At 40.3% G+C, this 14,340-nt stretch overlaps 1 protein-coding gene across 13 annotated transcripts in view; it reads right to left on the bottom strand.

Annotated features, from left to right (window-relative positions):
- Window positions 1-14,340, bottom strand: part of MECOM (MDS1 and EVI1 complex locus) — a 562,907-nt gene that overhangs the window by 62,429 nt on the left and 486,138 nt on the right. For 2 of the 13 annotated variants that reach the window (XM_045503036.1, XM_045503039.1), the window contains exon 1: window positions 553-745. The exons of 9 other annotated variants lie outside the window; for them this stretch is intronic. The gene's annotated coding sequence lies outside the window, so the exon portion shown is untranslated. Of the gene's footprint in view, window positions 1-303; window positions 528-552; window positions 746-792; window positions 1,711-14,340 lie in introns of those variants that run through there. 2 more of the 13 variants (XM_045503035.1, XM_045503038.1) reach the window with 2 other exon arrangements.

Here is a 14,340-nt window from a genome sequence, read left to right as displayed (position 1 = left end):
AAGACAAAAGCTGAACTTTCTCCAGAAACGTTTCCCCCCCTGGGTGAATTATTCACTTTTGATTTGCTAGCAGAACTGCATTTGTCTCCCAAATGTCTTAATCGTCTCGGAAATCTCGAATAAAATAAAGTAACAACACATCTTCTGTCATTTCATCTAACACACTCCTGTGTTTTTAAAGGCTGTCAAGTTCCAAAGATAGCTTAAAAAAAAAAAAAAAAGAATTCCCTTTAGGTGGACTTTAGAGAAAGGCCCTTTCAAAAACCAACAGCAAAAGGAAAGAAAAAAAAAAAAAATCCCTACATTCTAGCCAAAGGGTCCGAATGTGACTTTCTCGCGAAGCAGCACACGATGTTGGACAGCAAAGCTGTTACTTGGCAAGGTGGAACTCGGCCGAAAGCGGCTCCAAAGTCGCGTGGCCGGTGCCAGGAATTCAGATTTTGGCAACCCCACCTTCTGCGTCCCTGATACCGACGGACAGACACACGGAGGGAGGGGAAGTAGGAGACGAGCGAGAGGGAAAAAAGGCCGACAGCCGGGAGAGAGACCCACCGAAGGCCGGACGACCCACCCCGGAGACGCGTCCAGACCGCACCGTCAGGAGGAACAAGGAAATCGCCAGTCCCAGCAACGTAGATAAGCAGCAGGGCTCCGCGAGACTGCGGGCAAGTAGGAAAAGAAGGCTGGGGGGGCGGGGGGTGCCCCGGAGAAGGGGTGCCAAGGCAGAAAAGTGTCCGAAGTTACAAACTATGCACATCGCCAAGACTTTTTTTTTTAAGTGCGTTCTCTTACCTTAAGATTTCTATGGCCTCAACTCAGCAATAAAAGGCAATCACAGAAGAATTAAAACAAACAAAATAAAATAATCAGCAGCCCCCAGCTTTCCTGCACGAAAATCCTTTCAAACGATCCCGAACCACATTTCGGGATGTTTAAAAAAAAAGAAAAAAGAAAAAAAGAAAAAAAAAAAAAAAGAAAAGAAAGAAAAAGGAAAAAAGAAAGCCTCGCGTCTCGATTTCCGAATAGGTCTCTGATAACTTTGTCCGTTTCTAGGATCTGCTCGCCAGGACCACGCGTTTCAGATTTATTGTCCGCCAACAGTGTATTTTTAAGACCAGAAATGAAGTCTCCTTTCGTCTGGGTGACCCGGGTTTGGTGTGTTTTGGCTTTTTTTTCCCCCTTCCTAAATGAGCTCGGAGCTATTCCTTCTGGTTCACATCACCTCCCTCTTTTCTCACTTTCTCTTGCTCTTATCAGCCCGATGTGTAATGAAAGTTATCTGAAACCCACTAAAACTTCTTCCACTTCTCTCTCCCAGTTCCAGGGGGGGGTGGGGGGGGACAGGCAGGAGGGGCAGAGTTTGAAAAGGTGGGGGGCCTGGGGAGGCGAGGGGAGCTCTAGCCCCCTTTCAGATCCTCCGTAGCGCCTTCCCCAGTCCTAGACCCTCACGGGATCGTCCCCTTTCGCAACTCCAAGCGCAGCCGCCGGGTTTCTATTTCATGAACTGTCTCTTTAAAGAAGATCTGCTCGGCCATCCAGAAAGAACCCGGGGCGAGGGAGAAAGGGAGCTATCTCCCGCCGCCCAGAGTGTCGGAAGCCAGACGGGGCTCCTCTTTCAGTAAATTTTTAAAGTGACAGCAGCCTCCTCTGGCGGGAGAGGTCACAAAAAGGTCGCCAAGACCCAAGTCCTATAGGGACAGACTGATTATGGATACACCATCCCCCTTAAGCATGTAGATTTCTCCGGGTAAACAACCAATGGGGAGATCTCGCCAGACAGGATTTCTTTCCCTAGGGAAATATCCTCTGTTTAGGTGTCCTGAAAGCACAAGTGTAAGTGTGTGTGTGTGCGTGCGTGTGTGTGTGTGTGTGTGTGCGTGTGTGTGTTGGAGGTGGGGGATGGGAGTGATCCGGTGGAGAAGTGCTTTGGGGGGTGTGAGGGTGTGTGCACCAAGCCTGGGGGTGGGGCGCTGGAGGGGGCGAGAATGAGAATGGGGTTTAGGGTGAAGAGACACTGGCTCATGCTAAACCTCATAATTAGTTTAGAAATTCTCAGAAAACAACAGCCTAACAGTGAAAGTTGACATGTCCATTTCCAGTTTTCTGCTAAGCATCTTTTTAAATGATTATTATTGAAATTCATGCTCTGTTCTCTATTATTATAGTTAGGTCAGCTGAAGAGCATGCTACTTTTTCAAATCATGTTTGTCTTAAAAGAAGTAATTTCAAAATCTGAAACATGTTTTGCCAATAACCTGCCCAAATAGCGTCTTAAGGTCTTGGAGAGATTGACAATTGTCTGGTGAGTTTTTGCCATATTCTGTAATACGTTAATTAAAACACCATTAACGACCAAAAGTGGAATTAAGCAGTTTGACAACTCAGGTTATTTTTAAAGTTTTAACATTATAAATACTGCTTTGGGGGATCAGTACTGTACGGTGATTAATAACTTTCTAATATAAATGGTCACTTTTTATCAAAACATTTCAGAAACAGCACCGGAAGAAGGAATATAGGAATGCGTGACAAAATAAAAGAGTCTACGGATTTACCTATAGCCAACCTTTGAAATTTTAGTAAAACCCAACGGTTAAATGGAAATAATTTTTTTTTAATCACAAAACTCCATTCATAAAAACAAATGAACAAATCCAACTTCTCAACTCAACAATGGAAAGTTAAGCAAAGTAAGCCGGTCGAGGGACCCTTGAGGGGGAGGGGCGGAGGGAAAGGCTATGGAAAGCGTGCTTATGTTGAACTTTATCAGCGAACGGGGACGACGCCAAGTCCCCTTTTTGTTTTCTCCAAGTGCAAATAGACGTGTAAATCTAGTAGATGTATATTTCCCCAAAATGCTGATTTAAAAAACAAAAATAGTAACAAAAGGGAGAGATGTGGGAGAGAGAAAATGACAAGAGGTGGTGACTAATTCGTTTCGGTGGCCTGTTATCTGTGACATTGAACTGTTATTTCAGATAATGGCCATTGTTTGAGGAAAAATCGCACAGCAGTGGTAGGTAGGACAGGAAAAATCCTTTGTAAATAACCTAAAACCCGGTCAGATATTCCCATAGAGTTCGGCGCTTGAGAACCTTTAAGAGCCCCCGGTTTGCTGCCATTGATTTCCTGCCCTTCCTCAACTTGCCCATTGTCGGAGCCTTTTTTTTTTTTTTTTTTTTTTTTTTAATTTAGCCATAAATTGGACCGGCTCGAGCTATGAGCTGTTCTATTTTCTTCCTGTCAGGATGAGGGATTTGTTTTATGATGCATTGTGTATTAAATACAAGTAATCTGGGGAACCGATTGCTTCAGACAGTGCGGCCTGATCAGGGGGTCTGAGAGCTGAGCGCCCCAATCCCCCGCCCCAGCCCCGCGGCCCCCGCCACCTTGCCCTTTACAAAGCGGCTCTGAAAAGGAGGAAATGTCGGTGGATAAACAAAAGGTCGGGTAGAATCAGTGGCAGGTTCTGGCTAAATTAGGATTTCGTGGAAAGGGCCTCGGAGTTTTTTCCCTTATATTGGGTTCGGGTGGGGGAGGCGGGGCGACTTTCAAAGTCTGGGTACTTGCAGATGTGGCTGAGGCCGGTAGATGGCGTTGCACCCCGAACTAAGGCGCTGCGGCTGCGGCTGCGGCTTCAACCACCCAGGTGAACCCCTGCCTTCCGCCGGGCGCCGGCCTCCGGCTTTGCCCTGCGCCCAGCACGCCGGCCCGCACTTCCCGAGCTTCTGGCCGAGGGCACCCTGCAGTCCAGAACCGCGGACACCGGCCTGAGCTAGGACTAGTTCCACGTAGGAAATTCTCTTCTCCAAACAGAGCCAAAAGTGTTAACGCCTTCTCTCTGAAACCTTGGAAGATTTATCCAGAGAGATGGGGGATTATTTAGCCTCATCATTATTTTATCAATATCATCATCATCAGTCTTGCTCTCTGCTGAATTACTAGTGAGAAAGACTAAAGGAAATCATCAGAAGGACCCGGGCAAACACGAAATATCAATCTCTCTCCCTCGCTCTTGCTCCCCCCACCCTTCGCTCTCGCGCTCCCGCTCTCTCTCTCCCTCACACCCCGCCCCCTCTCTTTTTTGATTATATAATAACTTCGCGGAAAGACAGAGTCACCCCACTTTTCTTCCCCCGACGACGCAGCTTGAAGTTTACAAGTAGGGTCCTGAAATCCCAGAGTAGTTAGATGGGCCTTGTTTCTCAAGAAAGGAGCCTCTTGGTATTTCCATAATAACCCTTTAGGAGAAGACCCTGACCCACCTCCTCCGTAAGAAGTGAAACAGAAGAGGAGACGGAGCACTGGAGAAAAAAGGTTTTTGCACAGCGCTTGTTTTTCTCCCTGGTTAACTTGCTTTCCATCAGGAGGTTTCTAAAACAATAAATAAATACAAGGAGCCAAATACCACCACCAATTCCCTTTATTCCTTGGGATTTCGGGTGAAATCTGTTTACAGTAGTTCCCAGTTACAAATTAATCTGCAAAAGCCGCTGTCTGCTCAGCAGTAATCAGTAACATGCGTGTTCTGCAGTGTTTAACGCTGCCCTTGAAATGGGCTATTAAAAATAATGGTTTTACTATAATCTCAAACCAACTTTAATTTGCAAACATGTATCAGGACAAATGATCTAAATATTAAGGGGATGGAATGGAAGAACATACTATAACAAATGTATAGCTCTGGAGAAAGCAGAAAATAGACTGATTCATCACCCCCGTTTAAGAAGAATCCTACTTTAAAAACATTTTTTTTCCAGAAGGAATTATTGTTTTTTCTGTCCCAGTCTGTTAATTGTTGTTTACCAGGAAAAAGGCATTGGAAAATATGAGGTTTGAGTGTGAGTTGATAGATTTTCTGGGAGCTGTAAAGATCCCCCTTTGGCTGATGGCAGGGCTGGGGTGGGAGAGGTTAATGTGTTTTCTTCCTGGTTTGAAAAGGGCATAAACCCTCCTCAGGCCCCTTCCTTCCTCCCCCATCTGCGTGGATTGCAGAATCTTTAAAAGGCTCAAAGATTTCCAATAAGGCCACTGGCTCTGCCTTCATTGTGTAACTGTTTATTTAAAATAAGTCAATATATTAGTTAAAGCAGTAAGAAGTTAGTGCTTCAGTATTCAAGTGATTCCCACAAGACTGTAAGCTGATGCCTCTTTTAAGCCTTCAACTTCATGGCTGTCCCAGAAGTAAAAGTTCTGCTAATGGAGACCCTATGGGCATGGTACATTCCAGCACATCATTAAAGGAAAGAAAAGCAGTCCAGCCAAAGCCAGATGAAATGACTGCACTGTCCACTTTTAATAGGCTTCCTGTGGACAAACAGCCCTGTAACACTCTGCAGAGGACAATATTTAAAAACAAGACAACTTGCTGGCAGTTTTCAATACCATAAAGTTAATAAAGTATGTTCCCATTCACCCTGACATTATGTTTTTAGTTTATAGAGGAAGGCACTTTATAACCTCAGCCTAAGTAGACTTCCCTTAATTCCGCAGCTTTGGGTTTCTTGAGGTGGCTAAATATACACTGAACTTCAAGCCTGACATTTTTGTTTTAACACTCTTTTTTTGTAGCTTTTCAAGAACATACAAGTGCATTTTTACATTTCTCAAGTGCAGTTTCATTCATGGAGATCCTGTTAAATCTTGTTTCATACAGTTCATGTCAAGAAGCATGAAATAATCTGAGAAATTGACATTTGGCTGAACAATAACTGCTTGCTAATTAAATTAGCTTCATGTATAGATATTGACGTGTGTTTAAAAAGAAAATCGATGCTTTCTTTTCCACATCAGAACAGGATTTTGTAAAATCTAACTTAACTGAGACGAAGATAAGAAAAAATATAGTAAGTACATCTTTAGGACTCAAGAGACTCCCCACTGATTTTCCTATAAATATTTTTCCCAATACAGAAACTCCCAATTTGTCTCTCCTTCTTCTTTCCCTCCAGATTTTTGACCACCTACAAGTTCTTCTCCCAAATCCTTTTACTTAAAGAGTAAGCCTTGTAATGAAGCATAACATCTAGCCAGAGAAACTAGGTCAGAAAGCCAAGGAATCAAAGGAATATTTTGTTTAATTTTAGTTTATATGTTTTAATCAGGGGCATATTTCCCAAGATGGGCCCCCTAAATTTGAAGGTGAATTCTGTGGTGCTGGGTAGGTAGACACAAACAAAACAGTCCAGCACAGTAAGTTTACAAACAAAAAGGGCTCAGAATGTCTATAGTCACAAGTACACATCATCACTCCTCAGGAGAGATGTTTCTTGTCTCTCTTGATGGACTTTGTTTTTTGTTTTGTTGTTGTTGTTGTTTTTAATCTATGGGTGGGGGGGGGGCTGTTGAAAAAAAATGAAAAAAGGAAATTAAACGTAAAAAAAATGTAAATAAAAAATTTCCCTTGGTCTGGAAATGGGCCCTACTGAAAGCATGTTAATCCCCACCTCAGTAATTTGGTTCTCCAGGAGAAGACAGAAGCCCTGCTGCTGTGCCCTGCACTTCATAAATCACATCTTTATGTGGACAAGGTCAGGGCACCTAACAGCTCAGACATGGGCCTTTGCAGTGGCTCGAGGATTCAGGCATGTTTACTCTCCCGCTCGGCTCTCCGAGGAGTAGTCCAGCACGCTTCTAATTACTTTTGATTATTTTCATTTGCTGGGGTCAGTCTGGCTTGCCAGGACTGCTGGAGGGTTGATTTCCTACAAATCTCGATGTCTTTGTAGGACGGCACTGTGTGCGTGCAGAATTAGCACCCCGTTATTGTCCCTCCAGCATGGGATCCCTCAAAAGAGATACTGTGATATAAAAGTTTCCCCAGTGAACCATTACCTACTTCCAATTTTATTAATTAACTACACAAGCATAATCACCTAGCTGATCTTTTAAAAAATGCAGATGACTTTCTTACCATTTGAGTATTTTATCGTATATTTGGCCACACTGAAAGTGAATTTCTTTTCTTTTTTTCCTTTTTTTTTTTTTTTTTTTTTTTTGCTTTACTCTAAATATATTTAGTAATGACTAGCAGCCCTTTGGAAACTAAGATGAAATACTTTGCTGAGACAACAGCTCTAGTGAATAAATTATTATACTCAAAGATTTATTTCCTAAACTCCAATTAAGACTGCCATATTTAAAATATTTTTTGTTTGGCTATTTTGATGTATTTCAGTCCTAAGCTATTACGCTGAGTGGTTATTTTGTGGCGAAAGCACAACAACAACAACAACAACAAATTCATACGAAGTTTAAATGAAAACACTGTTATAAAAGAAAAACTTTAATAAAATATAGTAAAATTTTGGTAGAGAAAAAGAGATGAAATACCGTTATTTTTCTCTTCCTTATCCACCCAAAGTAGAAATGTTTAATGCTCTGACGTATATGCATTAAAAGATGCATTAAAAAAAACTGAACAAATAAATATTCACAAAAACTGAAAAATAAGTAATTGCAAAAAACATACAACACATCAATCTGGCTGTTGAGACAATGAACATTTTTAGGTCACCGAGCAAAAATTACTTTTAGCTTTTTCTTTTTTAGATGATAACTTGGATCATGATTACAATTTGTCTTCAAAAGCCAAATTCCTCATTCTTCCTAACTTTGGATCAAAGAATGAATGTACTAAATGCTTTTAGAATGAACTCCAATTCTGTTAGGAATTAATTTTTAATTATTTTATTAATTTTAATTAATTCAATCTCTCGAGACACTATTCAGCACATTATGCAATAACTTGAGGGTCAGCTTCTTCCCTGAGGCTATGAAAACACCGTTGCTTTAGTGGCTGTAGACTCATAATTTTGTGGGGAAAGTGAGCTGGAAGACCTTTCTCTACTTCTGTCTCCACCCCTAGCTATGTGCCTTTGGGTAAGTCACTTAACCTTTGAGTTGGTTTCCATGAGAGTTTCATAATATCAGCCTAACAGGAATGTTGGGAAAATAAATCAGGTAATATGAGTGTGAACCGCTCTGAGTTCATGGGAACAGGTCAAAATACTATAAGCTTCACAGTATTGGCGTTGGTATAATGGGTTAGAACAGACTTACAGACACACACAATGAGGAAGATAGTCTAGTCTATATTTTGAAGAATGGCCAAATCGAAGTATTTTTCTCTCCTCTTTCTTCCATTCCAATGCCAGTTGCCCTAATCCTTACCCTGACCTATGGAAGAGAAGAATTTTAAGAAAAATGTTTTTGCTCTCTCAAGCTGTGCTACCCCCGAAGATGTCTGTCTCTGTCTGGCTTGCAGCTGAGTTTGTTCTGTCCTACCCACTGCGTTCTCTGCCAATCAGTAAGAGGGAGAGCTCTGAGGCAGAGGTAAAATGTCATTGAGGTTAAGATCCCTAAAAACCAGGTTAGGAAGCCATCCACACACATATACACACCCATACACACACATCTGGACTAGTTTTAGGTCAATATTTATTACCAAGGCCAGTAAACTTATTCTCTACCATGTCCTCTGATAGACTTTAAGTGCCAGAATAGCAGAGATTGGGTATAGTTTATTTGCTTTTATTGCCCAGAGCCTAATACAACACCTGGAGGTATGGTACCTCATATGGTACCTCATATGGAGGTATTCAGTAGATGTTTGTTGAAAAAATGTATAAGAATCTTCCTCGCTTTTCATTCCCACCCATGGATGCCCAGCTTAGATGCCTGTTACCTGTTGTCTGAATTATTGCAATGACCTCTTAACAGATCATCTGACCACAGCTCACCTTCCCACTAGTTTATGCTCAATACTGTTCATCTTCCCCAGCATCAGCTCTTAATCACTTTTCTGTTCAAAATTCTTCAATGGGTTTCAGTTGTCTAATGATTCAGTATAAAGTCATTCCATTTTTTGACAATTAAATGAAGAGATGTAAGTAACTCACTTAGAATCATGCATGGTGCATACCATATGGTCAACTAAAACAGCTATTATTATTATTGGTATTACTAAAATAATTGTTATTCTAACCATTATTGTTCCTCGGTCTATAATCCATTTTGCCTTGATTATCTTGGATGAAATCTTATCTGCCCTTCAAAGACCCCCTTTTTTATGCCCACTGATTCCTACCAAGTCTGACCTTTTTTCATCATTCACCCCAAATCATCTTTGCTTCAATTCTGGTTTATAGCCAGGTCTACCTTGCCTTACAGTAGTGTTCATTACTAAAATCATTGCTCACTGTTCATTATTAAAATCATCAGAAATCCTTCTTAAGGGTCATTGTAGCTTAAATCCTTAAAGATGGGATCAAGTTTCATTCATACTAACATCTTCAGCCCCATCTTTTCATAATGGGCTAAAACTACCTTTGAACTTCCCTCGTAAGAGTAAATTCATTATGCCTAGATGTACGAGGAATTGCTATAATAGCCAAGAAAACTGGACTATTTAACATTGTACCCCCATGGGAATCAACTGATGCCCTGATAAGTCTCTTGTAGGGAATTTAGAGATAGAAACTCCTGCCACTGCTAATGTCCAGAAGCAGCACGTTACTGCTCCCTATCATTCATATTTCTGTTTCTGTTCCATCTGCCCGTTACCTGAGTGCCAATCCTGGACAACATCTTGGCCTCTTTCGTTTCCCTTATCCCCAGTAAACAGTCACTGACTTGGTCAGTCTGTTAAATTGTTACTACAGAGCCTTCGTCTTCCCACTGGCACCGGCCTAATGAAGGCCCTTGTCATATTAGGCCTGAATTTTATGGCATCTGTAGATCAAAAATTAGCCTTCCTGAAATAACAAAGGTATAACAATGTTTTGTTTTACCTAAAAAAGAAAAGAAAAGGTAGAAAACAAAGAAAAAACACACTAATAAAGATTCTGATGGATCCTAACGTGCTAGAAAATAAAGCCCCTAATTCCAAACGCAGCCTCCTCTCTAATTTGATGTCAAATTTATCTTGGTAGGTCCATATCCTGGTTCTTCCCTCCAAACAGGTCCTTAGTTCTGGTTAGCAACTAGGGATGTGAGCAGAAGTTCTTGGTCCTTTAACTGTGTTCATGTGGGTCCTTCACATTTTCTTACAGTCACGGCATTCAGGAGATGAAACAATGGAAATACTAGTACTATTTGTCGAGCTCGTACACAGCCATCCAGGCACCCTTACAGTACTTGTTATTAAAATCATTCACTAGTCAGTCATCATATTTAGGGTCATTTGTAATATGTTATCTGCCAATTTACCTATAGGCTGTTTAATGGCCAGAAACACTCTTCACGTGAGCATTTTCTAACCAGTGACTTGTTAGCAGGTCTTCCCCGAGAATGTGTTCTGTGGTTAAATAAGGTAGTAACTCCCTCTTGGGGACTCACAACGAACATCAGCACGGTAAATGCTCTAAGACTCTAGAAGTTTAAGACGTACTGCAGGAAAGAAACCTTTTGACTTGTTTAATGGGGCATCAACAAAAATATTTAAACATGTACAAAATCCCCTTGCCCCTTCCACTGGGACGCCTAAGGGAAGGAATTTTGGAAATAAAGCTTTATGTTATTTTGCATCCATTTCAGCAAAGCATATAAATATTCTTCGAAATATTTTTCTATCAGTTGACTTTTTTTACCTCTTGATCAAAAAATGTTACTACAAAACAGTAATAGATGAATAGGGACAAAATCAAGCCTCGACTTCGTTCACACTGAAAGCATTTGGAAGGTCTATCAAGCTCACAAGAAAAGTAGGTTATCAGCAAACTCTAGCCGATTGATCCTCGCCCCGTGAGCTGTTGTAATTGTATTTGAGTGTATGGTACAAGAACCTTCCAAAGGAATGTCTCTAATCTCATTTCAAAATCAAACCACACTTTCCTATCCTCTTCTATTACAAGCTCTCCTAAAGCACAGATTTTACCATGGGGTTATTTACACACAAAGTTTTATATTATTTAGGCTTTTCTTAATAAGACTTGGCATTATCTAGATCTTCATTTCCCCAGGAGAGAAAAAAAGCAGTGAGTCAATCTCAGACTAAGGATGCCTGAATTAAACATTTAAGAATTTGCCTTTTTTTCCAGTTTTTGATATCGGATTCATGTGGCGTGCCAGCCGATGCCTGCCTGACCACTAAACTACATGGACATTAAGTCAGATGGCATACAAAATTACAGGAATTTGATCTTTAGATAAACCACAAACCTTGATGAACTAGCATTGTTCCAGATGAATTAACTCATCGTCCTGAAGAACAGAACATTTCACAGGGGTGACCAAATAATCTTCTCTATAAAGAACACTAATGACTGTGATTAATTTGTAATCTATTGAAAGTGCTTTCTTCTAACTAAAGAGGCATACACCATATTGGGGGGAGGGGTGGTGAGGCAGTTCTGGCCCTAGAATTATCGCTCCACTCCAAAGCTCTGACCTTAGGTGTTGGTTACCATATGTCCGTTACAGAATTATTCAAAAACAATCAATATGCTAAGTTCTTATCAATGATTTAGTGAAACATTGATCTTTTCTCTATGTTGGAAATCCTAAAATTCCATTTTATTACATCAGTGACCATAGCCAGACACTTAAACAATAAAAAAACAAAAAAAAATTAAACCCTACAGTGCCAGGAAAGCATGTTAGGTTTTTAATCCATTGGATGGGTGTCCCATCTTTTGATACATACCAAAGGTAAAATGTCAAAATATTCTAATCGTTGGTTAAAGTATCAATAAAATCTCAGTATCATTATGAATATATGGACATTGATTTCAGCCATGGTTTTAAAAATATCTTTCTATAAATTTTGTTGAGTCAATTCTTCAGCTTCAAATAAAATCCTAATATAGCCTGTCTATAAACTCCAGAATTAAGTACTGGTCAACTTCCAAGATGCATATTCTCAAAGGTATTTGTGCTTTGGTGTGTAGTTCTTGGCTGGAAAACAAATCCAGGCTTGCTAATGCAGTGCCCCACAACTAGAATGGAGAATGCCAGAAAGCATGTGAATGGAAATACCTAAAGAGGAAAGAAAAATACGCACCCTGATTCACACATAATTTATATTCCCATATGATCTGGACTATAAATTTACAAATAACACATGGAACTCAGAAGATGGAGAAAACTGAAATTATGAGCCTAGGAAGAAGGTAAGATGGAAATGACTACAATTTTAAATTTTAAACTCATGCTTTTGTGTGATATCACACTGCATCTTACACACTTTTGTATTTCTCCTCCCCACTTCCACTCTTGCGAATAGCCAGCAAAGTTCATACATCCTCAAAACAATGGTTGGGTGAATCAAGTTTCAATGATTCACTGAGTACTTTAGCTATGTAATGTGTTTGTATTAATTTTCTGGCTTTTGTTGTTTCTGCAAAAAGTATCATAATAAATGTGTACCATTTCCTATGTATATCTCCTTGGTCGTCAATTCTAAAATGTTTCAAGAAAGTCATTTAAAGTCTATAAATATATCTTGCTAAATTTTAATCTTGGAAAGTACAGTGGCATTGTAACATATACATACTCAAATTACTGATGTTCAACTATTGTGAACAGAAAGAAAGAGGAGGAAGAGGAAGAGAGAGAAGGGGAGATTGAGAGAAAGAGACAGAGAGAAGAGAAAGAGATACAGAGAGAGAATAAATGATCTTTTACCCAGAAAAGAGAACAGGGGGATACATGAATCATCTGTTCCCCGGGTAGGAATCAGGGATCAAATGCCTTTTATTATGAGTATCTTGTTGTGTTGAGTGTGTAACTCTCAGTTTTAGAGATAGGTATTTTTCACACCCTGCAACATCTGAATGAAAATACTGTACATCACTTTCTCTGATGCTCAATCAAAGCCAAGGTAACAGGTATCAACACTGGTAGTTTAAGGGCTGAGCAAGGGAAATTTGGACTACACTTGATTCCCAAATACTCGCTCGCTGCAGAATTTTAGCCCTCAATAAAATAAACTGAATTTGGTTTAGGTCTTGAAAAATATTTCATACCAATGACAAAGCAAATTATCAAGACAAATAAATTAATGTATCCTCTACCCATAGTATTTGTGGAAGGGAAAGCAATGCTTCTTTTCTCATTCTTCCCTGTCCCTCCAAATTTTGCTTACTGTTGTCCAGGTGATACAGTGGTTCCTACACGACTCACGTGACCCAGCTGTCAAATCACTCACACCTCGGGTGTGGTGGCAATAGTCTGTTTTCACAGCCTGCCTCTCGTGGCCTTTAGTAGGGAAGGTGATGGACTGAATGTGGTAAGCTGCCATAATGAAGTAAGAAGAGCTTCTTCCCCTGGCTCGGTAGATCACAGGTTCCCTCCCTGAAACTATGAAATCAACTGGACTCATGAGACATCAGTCTTCTGCCCAGTTCTGGCTAAGCTGTAGACTTCTGATGCTGGAGATGTTGATGGAGTCTGTGTCTAGTTCTGTGATACTGAGAGAGTTGCTTAAACTTCTTGATGCTGTCTTTAAAATTATGGTAATGAAACTTCTATCATAGGTTACCAGAATTAAACTGAAGATAACATATATAAAGGACTTAGTATAGGGGCCCCCCCGGTGGCTCAGTCGGTTGAGCATCCAACTTCAGCTCAGGTCATGATCTCGCAGTTTGTGAGTTCAAGTCCTGCATCAGGCTCTGTGCTGACAGCTCAGAGCCTGGAGCCTGCTTCAGGTTCTGTGTTTCCCTCTCTCTCTGCCCCTCCTCCTCTCGTGCACTGACTCTGTCTCCCAAAACTGAAATAAACATTAAAAAAAATTAAAGAACTTAGTATAATGCCTGGTACATAGCAGAGACTCATAAAGAGGAAAAAAATAGTGTAATGATTAAAAGCTCAGACTCTAGAGTGTGACAGTCTGGATTTAAATCACAGCTTCACTATATGCTAGGCAAGTGACATGTGCCAAGTTACCTATCACCTCAGTTTCCTCATCTGTAAATGAGGATAATGATAGTATCTCATAGTATTGTTGTATCCTCTGTTGAGAGGATTAAATAAAACAATCCCCACATAGCACTTAGGTCAGTACCTAGCACATAAGCACCTAATAAACATTAGTGATCATTAAAAGGAGTTCTAACTCTAAAAAATAGTTGTTACCTTCTACATAAATGCCCTCTATGGTTAGTTTTTTGCATAGACATCCTTACATTAGAAGACAAACAAACTTTTTTTTTTTCTCCTAATTTATTTGTTGTCCCTCAGGCAAAGGTTGTTTCTGAGAAATAGAAATGGAAACATAGAGCACCAGAGAAGAATAACCAAAAGAAGTGATAGGAATGCAAATTCATTAACAGCTAAGCTAGAAGTCCCAATGCTAGTGAGGAGAAATCTTTTTTAAGATAGGAATATCTTGGAGATAGG

The sequence above is a fragment of the Leopardus geoffroyi genome, chromosome C2 (assembly GCF_018350155.1).
Source record: "Leopardus geoffroyi isolate Oge1 chromosome C2, O.geoffroyi_Oge1_pat1.0, whole genome shotgun sequence".
In the NCBI taxonomy this organism is placed as follows: domain Eukaryota; kingdom Metazoa; phylum Chordata; class Mammalia; order Carnivora; family Felidae; genus Leopardus; species Leopardus geoffroyi.
This window is presented reverse-complemented; position numbering and strand designations above follow the sequence as displayed.